This window comes from Lagenorhynchus albirostris, chromosome 4 (assembly GCF_949774975.1).
Source record: "Lagenorhynchus albirostris chromosome 4, mLagAlb1.1, whole genome shotgun sequence".
Classification (NCBI taxonomy): Eukaryota; Metazoa; Chordata; class Mammalia; order Artiodactyla; family Delphinidae; genus Lagenorhynchus; species Lagenorhynchus albirostris.
The window spans coordinates 103,349,370-103,360,491 of record NC_083098.1 but is presented as its reverse complement, the minus strand read 5'-3'; the positions used below and the strand labels follow the sequence as shown (position 1 = coordinate 103,360,491).

General features: G+C 39.1%; 1 pseudogene; it reads right to left on the bottom strand.

The window, feature by feature from the left end:
* Positions 1-1,022: 1,022 nt before the first annotated feature.
* Positions 1,023-1,273, bottom strand: LOC132519115 (dynein light chain 1, cytoplasmic-like; annotated as a pseudogene).
* Between the last annotated feature and the right edge of the window lie 9,849 nt (positions 1,274-11,122).

Here is an 11,122-nt window from a genome sequence, read left to right as displayed (position 1 = left end):
GTCATTTTGGTTTCTTTCCTACTGAAAATGACAGCCCAGTGGCTAAGAGACCGTACTGTGGACTTCATGTGTAACAACCACTTAGTCGCCATCAACTTGTGTAATCTCGGGCAGCTCTCAAACTTTTTGTACCTCTGTTTCCTCATAAACTAAATGGGGTTAACAATACCTATCTCATATGACTGTTCTGAAAATTGAATGAGATACGTTGTGTATAAAATTTAGCATGGTTCCTGGCTCATAAATACTTAACAGTAAATGGTGATTATCATTTCAATTTGGTTTTTTCTAAAGCTTTGCAAATTGTAAAGAGTTATACAAGTATATTATTCTTCCGATTATAACTGGGCCAGTTATTAAGCTATTGCCTTTCAGCTCCAAACCATCTTTCTAGATTCAGCTCAGCAATGTTGGGGCTAGGACTCTGCAAACCACATCCAGCTTTGCCGCCAGTTCCCTTTTCCTCTTCCATCAGGGGGCACTAGAGGGAGATGGCCAGGCTGGAGGAGGAAGCCTCGCTCCTTCCCGTCTGCTTCCTGTTGGCTTCTGAGCTCTTCCTGTTCCTATGAGCTGTGCTCCAGCAGTGCTTTTCCATCCTGCGGTGGCAGTTCCTTCCTGAAGTCAGAATTGAATCCAGTTTGCAGTTCCTCTGACACTTTCAAATATTGTGCTTCATTTCAGTCACTGGCACCAGTCACACCTCCTTTTTGTTTATATATTTATGTGTGCATGCATTTCTTTATTTTTCACACTTCTCCATCAGATTTATTTATTTATTATTTTGAAAGGAATGGATTTTGAGAAGAACAAGCATGGGGAATAGATAAAAATTACAAATGTAGGCTGCTTTGCTAATTGTTTTATAACCACAAGAAATTAGAATACCCTGTTCAAAGCAAGACAATGAAAGATCGAGGTGTTCCTTTAGGCGAGGATGAAGATTTCAGTCTCAGGTATTTGGAATTCAGGCTGCAGTCCTTGTTTTTGGATAGATCACTGGGTGTGTGGTACAGTCCATGTTTCTAACCAGATCTGAACGGAAGAATGGCCACTTGGCTCAGGGAGAAGTAGATCAAGTGTTTAGTTACAGGGGTCGCGTAAGTACCGAAGTTCCTTCTGCGATGCTGTGCCGGGTTGGCTTGTACTTGTCAAATGTCCTTCTCAGTGTTATATTTCTCCAACACCTGGGTAGCACACTCCACCAAGCCCGTTGCATCTCCTCCGACATATCTGCATTTTTGATCACGGCCTTTCGGGTACACGTGGTTACCATGGAGCAGAGGCTGCCGCAAGCTGCGGTGCCCCTCCTCCAGGCTACTAAGTTTCAGTAATTCCAGCTTCTTTGTTCCTCAGCCCTAGGGATGTTAGCGGTTTCCTGCAGTTGCTACCTCTGTGCCAGAGCCAGCCCATATTGGCTTGCAGAGTCTATTGTTAAATTTTCAGGAATTTTGCAAGTGAGATGGTAAACTGCTGGTAGCTGGAAATCTGCCATGCTGGGAGTATTTACACCATGAAAATTGGCAAATGCTACAAATCAGATTTCCCCAACCAGAGATCTGGTTGTAAACACTTAGCAGCCCACCACTAGTTAGAGTTCTCCTTTTACTCCTTCGGTTACCTAGTTAATTACTTTGTATCTAGTTAAGAATACTTCATATTCATTTCTCTCTCTTCAGTTAACTGGTGTGGTTTCTGTATCCCGGATTAACCCTGAATGATACATTACCTTGTAGAGTTGTGCCTCTATCAATCCCAGTTGTACTCCAGGAAAACTGGACAAAAAAACAAATATCTTCTGTAAAAAGCGCCTAACACCTAGAATTTTATAAATAATCAATTAACGTGAGTTGTGTTACTAACATTAGTTAACATCAATAACCTGAGTTGCTGCTGGTTCAGAGACTCCAGTAGTCATGTGGAAAGCTATCTTGCCTGTTTTAGGATACAGTTTGTAAATCTTTTTCTGTATAGAAGGGAAGGCGATATAGCCAATAACCACATTTTGCTGAGCAAGGAGGATGGCATGTTTCTTGAAAAAAACAAATAAATAAAATCCTGTTCTCAACATGTTAGGCTAAAAGGAAAAACATTTCCTATTCTGGCACTTGTATAGATTGGGTCAGATTTCTAAAAAGCAAGGTATATTCGATATCTCCGATTCCTTAAGATATACGCTGTGGCTCTTGATAACTATATACTTTCTGTTAAGGTTTTCAAGCTCCATTTTAACTGCATAATTTTGCTTATTCGACTTGGAGCAGCCTTCCGTTGGCTCTCCAAAGCTTTGATCTTACTCAACATGTGTATGAGACTCCACAGAGTTATATTCTGAAAAAAGATGCCAACTTTCCAACATAATTTCAAAATAACTTGTAAGAAAAAGCAAACTTTTCACACAAATCCTATATTTAAAGATGCCTTCCTTCCAATAACATTCATTAAGCGACCATCTGTTTGCCTTTGATTATCATCTGGACCACTAATAAGCGAGTTTAATCTGAAGTGTTATTTGCACGCTACTTCTAAATTTAGTGCCTTTCAAAGAAGTCAGCAAGGCTGGTCTCCAGGAAATATTGCCTTTGATGTAACATCTGGTTTTCAGGGAATTTCTATGTAGTGCCCAACTGGCGGGTGGACCAAAGGGCAAAGAGAAATCAAGTGACTTGCCCAGAGTCACGTAATGAGTTAATGACTTAACCTGGGTTACCTGCAGTTTCTATCTGTGGCTAAAAGTCCTAGCCTTCTTTTTTCTATTCTGTATGTTATGTAGATACTGAACATGTAGATATAGCTATTCCCTTCCCTGCATTCACGAATGGATAAATGTGTGTATCCATAAGACTGGTTATAGATTTATTGATATTTATTTGCACCTTTCTATTTGGTGTTTCCTCTCTATATTTTGAGAAGAAAGGAAAACTTCCTGCATTATCCTCCCCTTTAGTAAAAAAAATTATTAGAAGTAACAGTGAATTGTTATTGACTGCAAAATCTTCTCTAGAAGTGAACTGACCTTTTTCCTTGCAAGGGAAGTGGAAGGTTAAACTGTATGGACAACTCACTTTATTTGAGGGAAACTGAAAGGCATCATCACAGGCATCATCAACATTCAGCCTTTCTCCCTTCTCTTTTGTCTTCTCTATTTTTCTCTCCTTTCTCCTTCCCTGGGCTGGAGATCACAGAGCTGTCAACACCTTAAATGCATGATTATAAAGAAAGTTCAAGGTTATGAGGCTTTATTATAAAAGCAATTCTTTTTGTTACTTTACTGAGTCAATACGTTTTATAATTGATATGTGATTTTAATATCCTTGTACTAATTATAGCATAATATATTCAATCTAGTTAGTGCTTATAGCTTTAAAGGTATTTTCACATTTAAGGTTTATTTTAATCGTCTCAGGTTTATATTATAAAACAGTTTGTATTTTATGTATGCTTAGAATTGTTTTTCCATAACCTAAAGGACCACTCCATTTTTGTACAGCAAAGCATAACTTAATATCTAATAAATTAAAAAAATTAAAATTTTAATCTGACAAATTGGGGTTGAAGTCTCAGCTCTACTGGCTATGTGACTGTGGGCAACTCACTAGATCTTTCTAACCTTCAATGTCCTCATCTGAAATACCTATCTCATAACATTGAGAGAATGAAATGAGATTATATGTAAAGCTGTTAGCACAGTGCTCTGATATACATTGAAAGTTCAGGAAATAGTCGTCAATTTTCTTTCTTGTGGCGCAGTGGTTGAGAGTCTGCCTGCCGATACAGGGGACACGGGTTTGTGCCCCGGTCCGGGAAGATCCCACATGCCGCGGAGCAGCTGGGCCTGTGAGCCATGGCTGCTGAGCCTGAGCGTCCGGAGCCTGTGCTCTGCAACGGAGACGCCACAGCAGTGAGAGGCCCATGTATCGAAAAAAAAAAAATACATTAGTCTCCTGTGCTTGTTTTTGCCTGACTCTAAGAGATTTTATGAAAATCACAATCACATAGCGGAGTGAGAGAGGATCTTCGGAAACTGAGAAACCTGGATTAGGAGATTAAATGAAATGGTGTGTTAGAGACTTTTGCGTTTGGCTGGACAAGATCCATTCCCTTTGCTTTGGATAATGCCACCCTGATTCCCTTTAAGGGAGTTCCTTTTGCTCTTCTTTTGTGGAGTCTTAGGAGTACGGTCAGAGAAGTGACAGGCCTTCCCTTAGCCAAGGGCTGAGCATGAGACCTAAGCTATTGCAATTGTGCCATCTCTTTCTTTAGGACTTTGATCCTGGTGAAATAATGCAAGGGCAGGAAAATTGTTAAACTCACTTGGGGCCTTGAAGCGACTACCCATCAGAGAGGTCATAGTATGCTGAGTGGCTAAGAGCAAGACTCAGGAGCCAGATAGCCTGGGTTCAAATCCCTTACTAGCTAAATGACCATAGCTAGGGGGAATTACTTAACCTCTTTCTTAAAAAAAAGTATGAATTGTTTATTTCTGGAATTTTTCTTTTAATGTTTTTGTTTTTTTAAATTTTATATTGGCATATAGTTGATTATCAGTAATGTGTTAATTTTAGGTCTACAGCAAAGTGACTCAGTTACACACATACTTGTGTCTATTCTTTTTCGAATTCTTTCCCCATTTAGGTTATTACAGAATATTGAGCAGAGTTCCCTGTGCTATACAATAGGTTCTTGTTGTACTTAACCTCTTTATGCCAAGTTTCTTTACCTCTACAATGGAGTCATTAATAGTATCTAACTCCTAGGGTTGTTATGAGAATTAAATAAGTTAGACTATCTAAAGGGTTTAGGATATGCCTAGTACCGATTAAATACAGTATACATTATAACTGCAGCTGCTAATACTGGAACAATTATTACTCTGTTCTTGCCTTGAGACATCCAGACCTACCTTCCTTCCTGTTCTTCCCTGATCCTGGTTCTCCAGCCTTCCCTTTGATTCTGAGGGAGCTACCCCAAATCCCTTTTATAAACTTCTTTACTGCCTAAAGTGGCCAGAGTCGGTCTCTGTTTCTTGCAACCATATGATCTTAAGTAATAAGAATGGTCCTGAGAAACCATGACATCCCATCTCCTCTTTTTATAGATTTTTAATATAGATTAGAAAACTAAGTGAAATTCTTGGGTGAGCTCACTTAGCACGTAAATAGCAATATTTGGATTAGTGTCTGGCTATACTGACAACTACTTGTGGATTTTGTCTAGTGGACCAAGATTATGCTTAATTTGTCCTTACCCCAGATCCTTAGTTGTTACTGAAACTTGGCTAATTTCTTTTACACATTATTTTTAAATACAGTCATCACCTCTGTCATTTAATTGTTTTTTACACTCGACTTGACAGACCAAGGCATATACCACTTGGGTTTCACTGATAATATTTAGGGACTCAATTAGGACTCAAAAGACACTTGGTCCTTTCCCCATACTCCTCTCCACCAGTCATACTCCTGTCTTTTTATTTTGAAAAATCTTATTGGTTGATTCATTCATTTGTTGCTTCATTCACTCATATATTCATTTAATCAGTTGGCACTTACTGAGCATCTATAATGTGCTAGGAACTGTTCTAGATCCTGGAGATATGGCAATGAACAAAGCATAGTCCTTTACTGCAAGGAGCTTATATACCCAGTGGATTTAGGAATACATAAATATAATTATAATAGTATGTTATACAGTGATAAAAACTATCAAGGGTAAGGGGATGGAGAGGGGAGGTTCTTATTTCATATAGGGTATTGAGGAAGCAACATTTGAACACAGAATTGAATGAAGTGAAGATGGGAACCTTGTGAATATCTGTGGGAGGAGCATTCACTGAGATGGGCATATACTTGGGATGTTTGAGGACTAACAAAGAGGTCAGTATGGTTAGAGGACAGCAAATAAGAAGAATGGTAAGATCTGAGGGGTAGCAGGGGCAGGTCATGTAGGGCTTTGAATTCATAGCAAGAACTCTGGATTTTTTTCCAAGTGTGCGGGTAACAGTGATGTCTTGGAGCCCATTTACACTACTCATGAGATCAGACTGTTAGCATTTCTTCCCAACCTCGTATTTGGTGATTTCACACAGGTTATTAAATGTTGTCAAGCATAATACTGTATGGGACGCTCTTGGAGTGTTAAGAGGAGGAGAGTGGCACAATCCCATTTATCTTTTAGAAGGATCACTCTGGCTACTCTATGGAGAGCAATTTGTAGGAGGCCAAGAGTGGCTGCAAGGAGACCAGGTAGGAGTCTACTGCTATAGTCCTGGGAGTGTTGATGGTGGCTCACAGTTTGGGAGTAGTGGTAGGTTATGCAGGAAATAGCAGAATGTAGGACATATTTTAGAGATAGAGTGACAGTAGAAGCTGAAGAATTAAATAAAGCTGTGAGTGAAAGAGAGGAGTCAATAGTGACTCCAAATTTGGGTTCTGAGAAAATGGCTTAATAGAGGTACTGATTCCTGAGATGGGGAAGACTGGGGAAGTGACAGATTGGGGTAGGAACTTATATCCAAAAGTTGTAGTATGGGTCTGTTTCCAGAGTAGAAAACACCTGAGGAAGAGTAAGCATTGTTAAAAGGCCGTACAAAAAGGAGGTTGAAACTAGGAAGTTGTCAGTTGTCCAGCTTATTGTTGGGAATGAAGAATTGTAACTGAAATCCTTGAGGGCAGGTATTAGCCTATTAGACAAAGAGTCGGTCACTTCGTTCTTAGGTATAAATACGTTTCTACCTACCATTAAAAATATACCTCTTGCATAAAGACCTTGAACAAACATATATACAGAAAAACATTTAATTAATTATTAACTTTCTAAGCCTCAGCCAGATTCTCTCAATGCCTAAAGAAATTATTAATTATAAAGTTTTACTGAACAATTCACCCTGACTCGTTTGGGCCACACTATTACAGTGGTGAAAGAATAGAATAGTGGTTAAGAGAACAGGTGCTGGAGCTCAAATGCCTGGGTTCATATCGCAACTCTGTCCATTCCCAGCTGTGTGACTTTGGGTGAATTGATGGAGCAGTCTCTATCTGCAAGTTTTGGGTCTCTCGGTAGAGGGGAAACACACATGGCTAACCATGTGTTAATTCTTAAAACTTCTTTTCAAAGGTGACAAATGTGACTTTTGCTTACATTCCATTGGCCAAAGGCAGTTATATGGTCAAGCCTGACCTCAACAGGCTAGGGATATTTAATCTTCTCAAAGAGAGGGCAACACAAATCACAAGACGAAGACTGATTTCAGCCTCCTTCAGAGATTAACAGCAAATACTTTAAGCAATAATACAGACTACTTGAGGGTAGTATAGGTACAGGGTAATATAATACATGGACCTCATCTTTAGCATGAAATGACTTATGATCTTAAAGCTCTGGTTCCATGTTTATTATTACTGATGGCATCAAGATTCTTTTCAAAAATGAAAAATTCTCATTAACACCTAGAAGGAACAGACCAGAGAATCATATTCCTGGCAGCTAATTAGAAAAGAATGGCTTTCCAATCTTGGGACTTTAGATTGTGCTGTAAGAGTAAATTTCTTTGGAGGGCCTGTGTTTCTGTGGGTTTAGGGCCTGGATTTTAGAATGGGTAGCTGCTGCTTGGATGTCTACCCTGGCAGCCCCACAGGCATGGTATAGCAATTCTGCCACTCATCCCATCCCCTGGGTCTCATCGTTTTTTTGTGAAACAAAGTAGACCACTTGTCATCCCCTCGACTGACTCACAGTCATGTTGTGAGGATTAATGAGTTAAAGTTTGTAAAACGTCTTCAGCTACTGAAAGGTGATAAATAGAAGGTGTAATTATTGGTATTTTCCCATCTTTATTTAGACTTGAAAGGCCTTTCTAGTCACCTTTGAGATTCTGACATAATCCAGCTACTGTGGTGAATTTCTTTGTTTTACCTCTCTTCTGTTTGACATTTTCCTGCCCTCATCCCATCACAGTGACTTTAAAGAAAGAATGTCAACCTTAACCTTTTACATCTCCATCTGTTGAGATTTTTGGCTTGTCTTACTGTTATTTTGTGTATTTTATTCTACCATTTACAAGACAGTGCTCTCAGACCTATGCTATTAGCTAAGTAACACAGAGGTGTAAAGGGCAAACTGTAGTCACATGTTTATTCTATATAGTGCCTGGTAAGTTCATAGGGTGGCTCAGTGATGAGCCAACATCATTCACAACCACAGGCTTCCAGTGAGTGAGCTCTCAATTGGGAAGTCTCATTACTAATTTAAAACAGAGTTCAAAACAAATGTTTATTATTAATATAGTCAATGCATTACCATATAGGTACTCTCCATCCCTGGCTTTGAGCAGATATCATAGAGAGAGAAGAGAGTTGAGAGAGGAATATTCTGTGTAGAGGTTGTCATTACAGGGGTGTCATTTAAATTTGCACTATTGTATCCACTGTGATTTTGCCTGTGGGATACAGAAATTAACTGTAACGCTTCTCTAGTCAGGCAAATTGGGTTTCTCTCAAGAACATGCATATAGATGGCTTCCATTTTCACATTTTTTTGCTTATTGCTTCTGTAAGGGCAGACCTCTCTGGAGATTCGTGTTTCACCTTTAAAACTTGTTTCTGCAAAACTGACTTGCATTAGACTAACTTCAGTCATGAGTTATTTGGCTTTACTTTAGCACTAATGGAGGCAGAATGGTACAGTAGATAATGCCATTAAAACCCTAGTTTATGTAAAACCCTATTATTATAGTAAAGTCCAAGAGTTACATGTAAAATATGAATCAGAAAATCAAGGGTTCAAGTTTTGGCTTATTCCTATATCCAGTCAACAGACATGTGTAAATTGCTTTTCAGAAGTCAGACGTTATGTTTGGTGTGAGGTACATTCTGCCCCTTGACCAGGGTGTTCCTTTGGGCAAATCACTGGGGCTTTTAAGCCTCAGTTTCCTATCTGTAAAATGGGAATAATACACTTTATCTTGTTAAGAGGACCTGTTTTAATTTTCTTTTGGTTGCAAGCTCCAGAGTCCCATTATTCCTGTGCCTTTAACCCAGCAATGCACTAACTCAGTACTAATAGGATGAGGCCTCAAAATTAAATCCTTGAAATCTTTTGCTTCTTACCCACTTTGGTCCTTGACTTAAATTGTTTTCCTGCATTTACTGTGCTCCTGATCTTTCTGTGTCATCTAACGTTGTTGGTTGTAAGTAAAATCCTTGGCATAGGTTTAAGATTTGGCCTCTTGAGTTAACACTTGGCTTTTTCTCTCCATCACTTGTGATAACCTTGGTGTACTACAGAGGCTGTTCAAACCTTGTCCGATCCTGACATCCAATCTTGCAGTTGACCTGCTGGATTTTTGACTTGGTTGAGCATGCTCTGGTCTGATTTAAGGGGATATTTCATAGATATGGTCTCAGCCTCATTGAGAGGAGACCAGAAAGTGTTAGCGTGGTCATCAGGGCTCTGTTTGGACGGGGTTCAGGCAGGACCCCGGGTCTAGTGAAAGAACTGGAGTCTTATTCAGAACCTGCAGCAGAACCAGTTGTATGGTTATTCCCCAAAGTGTTAAGAGGATGCCATGGCTTGGTGAGCTTGTGAGAGTCCAGGGATTATTTTAGTACACCAGATACGAAACCCATAGGACAAATCTACTGTCTCTGTTTGTTGTTGCATCTTAGAGGGAATGGATCAGAAAATAAGTGGCTGTTAGACTACAGGTTGGAGTATTCAAGTTCACTGCAGAGAGGGACCAGGAAAGGCAGGTATTAACATTTTGTAAACTATACAAATGTGGGTGTCATCATTACCAACACTATGTGGCAAAAAGCAGGTACTGAACAGGTATTTGCTCAATAATATCCATTGCTTTTATTGCTTAGTTTTTTAAAATTGATTTATTGGTTAGTGGCTCATATGTTTATTAGGAAATGTTCTTGTGTCTACTATACATTCTTATTTCAAAGCCTTATTTTTTCTCTCCAGAGAGATCTGGCAAAGTTGTCTAGTGCCGGTGGTATGGTAGCTAGTACCATGAAAGAGCTAGTTCATGTAAAACCCTAGGAACAGGGAGGCTCAAGAAGTTCCATGTAAAATTTTTTTTAATTTGGGTTTAAGTTACCTTTAAAATTTGAATCAGAAAGTTGGGGGTTCAAGTTTTGGCTTATTTCTATATCCAGTCAACAAACATTTATAAAGGGCTTATTAGGTGTGGTACTATCTACCATTCCACCCAGTACTATCTAGACTCCTGATTCACAGCAGTTTATTCAGTATATGGTGATTCAGTATAGGAGTGGGAGAAGCCGTGGATTCCTTTTATCAGCCATCTTTATATAATACAAATAATATTAATGTAGTACAAATAATAGACTGGCCATAGTTAGGCCTTCCTGGGAGAAAGTAATTTAATATATGTTAATTTCTACCTCACAAGCAATTTTTGAGAGCTAGAGATTAAATGTGTAGTTGTAACTCTGTTTCCTAAGGCTGACTAACTGCTTTTGTTCCTTGGCTGGAAGACTTGTTTAAAAGCTGAACAATATTAATGGCAATGTATATCATTAATCATTGCTCTGGCTTTGATTAAGCAAGTATTCTAAGTTGCTCAATGCATTATTCTATTTATGCTTCTAAAATCCTCTGTGATTGATCTTGGGCAAACTAACTACATTCTCTGAATCATAATTTCTTTACCTATGCTGTGAAAATGGTCATGGTTACCATTCAGGATTATTATGAGGACTCAATGAAACCATGCAGTCCTTGGATAGGTATTTACTGAGTGCCTCCTGTGTGTCAGGCACTGAGATATCTCCTAAGTATACAATAATGAAGCAAATTTTGACATTGTCCCTGCCCTCATGGAGATTACAGTCTAGGGAGGGAAAAATACATTAAATAATACAGATTGTTATTTAATTACAGTTGTGATCAGTGCTACCAAGGACAAGGGTACTATGAGAGAGAATTTCATTGAAACTGACCAAGAATGTGGAGTCAGGGAAGGAAGTTTCTCTTGGGAAGAAGTGTAAGACCTGAGGATGAGTAAACAGAGGTGGGGAGACCCATGGAAGAACATTTCAGGAAGAGGAAATAACCTGCTGTGAGAGGAGTTTGGCACCTTGATGCTGTGGTGGGA